Here is a 2,500-nt window from a genome sequence, read left to right on the forward strand (position 1 = left end):
ACAAAATAAGTATGGTCATTGTTTCTTTGTTAGTAAGATTTGGTAAGCATTATTTGCAGCTAAATTTAGCTGATCATGCCAAGCACAATATTACTGTATGTATTATAGTAGCACTGGAATTTAGCTTCTTATAATGCAACAGTGAAGTGCATGCAGGCAAATCACTATTGGCCAAATGCTGTATAACTATGTTGTTTTATGTGCTGGCAGAAAGAGGCTATAATCTAATTGTGCTGGCGATGGAAGCTGTGGTTTTTTTGTTGTAAGAAATGTAACATATTTATTACTTTCCAGTAGGTTCTTGCTTATGGTAGATTTATTGTGTCCAGTCTTTTATGGCTAGCTTGATAGTCACAAGCATTCTATTGGAGCATCATTGAAGTGATATAAAGACTCTCTGAAGTGAAATCTGAAGATGTGTCAAATGAGTGAAGCTATGATTTCCTTCACAGATTCAGTGGCTGATTGTAGTGTCTGTAGAGCTCTCTGTATTAAGGGCACCGAACTTTTCAAGCAGATTTGTATTAAAGCCTTTGAAGAGAGGAGGAGGAGGAGGAAGAATGCATAAACTAATCCAAATTGATTACATTGCTTTATAACTTTTTAATTAAATCATTTAAAAAATTTTATTCTTATTTTTATTAAAGAAAAAGTTGTTTTCTTTAATAAAAATATCTGTAGTTTTAACAACCCTAATTGCTGTTCATATAGACAGATATAAAGAGATATTTCAGATAAAACCGTCATAAAGTTCTGATTATGTGGAGATGTTATAGAGTTGTTATATTTTGTCATAGCTGGCTTAGAAATAATGAATGTGTTAGAAACACTTACATTGCTAGGGTGTTTCTAACACCCTAGTCACATTTAGTGACAGTTATATATATATATATATATACATGTATGTTGGAGAGTGCAAAGTAAGAGTGTTATAGCTATTGCAGAGTAGTGCACAGATGGATGAGGACTCAAACCCTCCAACCCTTACCTCCAGGGTTAGTACCTATAGCCTTGAAAGTTACTGATAAGAATGATTCTTGTTTAGCTGCTATGATGGTAGAAATGCAGATAAACACAAGTAGGTTTAATTCATATGCTTACATGGAATACAAAATACATTGTACAGATTAAAGTAACCAAAAGAAGTCATGCAACAGTCTTAACTTGGCAGCTGTTTCAGGAGTGCCATGGTTTATGCTGCAACCATGTTCATATGTACTAGATGCACATGATGTTGCAGGTATGTAATATAATAAGTTCAAATGGATTTGTTAAGCTAAGGTAGATCACCCTCAATGAAAGAAGAATGTCCCAGTTTCAAGGCAGTGCCCCAGCATGGCCACAGTCCAATGACTGAAACATGTAAAAGATATACAAAGAGAGCAAACGGTATCTAAAGCCATGTTTGGTAATTTAATAAAACATCTCTAATCTTGTAAAACTGAAATGTATTTTAATAAAAATATATCTGCACAAGTTCTAGATGAGCTTCCTTACAAGACTATTCACCTTCACCTCTGATGGCTGCTCCATTTTGGGACTGGAATCATTAACATGCATGGTCTTTGTTCATTTCTGATGTCACCTGGACTATGGTAGCCATCAATGAAGCTATGATATTGTACAGATATCAGTTAGTCTCCCTTTCAACAACATTCCAAACATAGTATCCCATAGGATTAAAATCTGAATAGTTTGGAGACCACAAGTCTGGAGGTACATGTTGGTAAAGATTGTGTATCATACAGTCTTGGATTACATGGGCTTAGTCTTGGTGAAACATTTATGGGTTCTAGTGCATACTTCACCCATCCAGGGCTTAACGAATGTCTCCAACACCTCAATGTATTCAGCAAGTTTAATTCTAAGACCTTGAAGCATGTGAGGTGGTGTTGCGTGACCTTTGTTACTCACCACTCTTAGTCCTTTCACTACCAACCCAGCTGAAACCAGCTCTGGCTCTGAGTACAAATGTCTTGTTTTTGTAAGTTTTGAATTAAAATTTTCCACCAAACCTTAGTCACAATTTATGTTCCTAACACTAGCTTAATGATAATAAAGTTATTTTACTAAATTCTTTATTACATTTAAAGTAATTAAAAGAAACACAGAGCATCTCAAAATAAATACACTAAAGAAAGGGTTAAAACCATCACAGTTGTTGGAAACTTAGTGTGTATCAGTTTGGAGACATCAGAAGGATCTGTACATAACTATCTGTCATTTCTCCCTTTGTTCAAGAATTTCTCATCAGAGAAGAACCAAAGCAAACCATATTAGTAAGGTTTTTTAACCTTGTTAAGTAATTGCTTGGCACAGAGCAAAAGGCTTTTCTGTGTCTTTGTAGATGTTTATAGGCCTCTTCTCAGAGCATACAACTTTTATTGAATGTGCTTGTGCATCACAGTTCTGATAGTTCACTCCCACATCTGAAGTTCTTTGGGTGATGGCCCTCATTGATTTTATGGGATCATAACTGGTAATGTTTTTAACCTGTTGG

The 2,500-nt window shown here is 35.2% G+C and overlaps 1 protein-coding gene across 33 annotated transcripts in view; it reads left to right on the top strand.

Annotated features, from left to right (window-relative positions):
• Nucleotides 1-2,500, top strand: part of LOC115215841 — a 342,340-nt gene that overhangs the window by 170,078 nt on the left and 169,762 nt on the right. The gene's annotated exons all lie outside the window — the stretch shown is intronic.

The sequence above is a fragment of the Octopus sinensis genome, linkage group LG9, assembly GCF_006345805.1.
Source record: "Octopus sinensis linkage group LG9, ASM634580v1, whole genome shotgun sequence".
Lineage (NCBI taxonomy): Eukaryota > Metazoa > Mollusca > Cephalopoda > Octopoda > Octopodidae > Octopus > Octopus sinensis.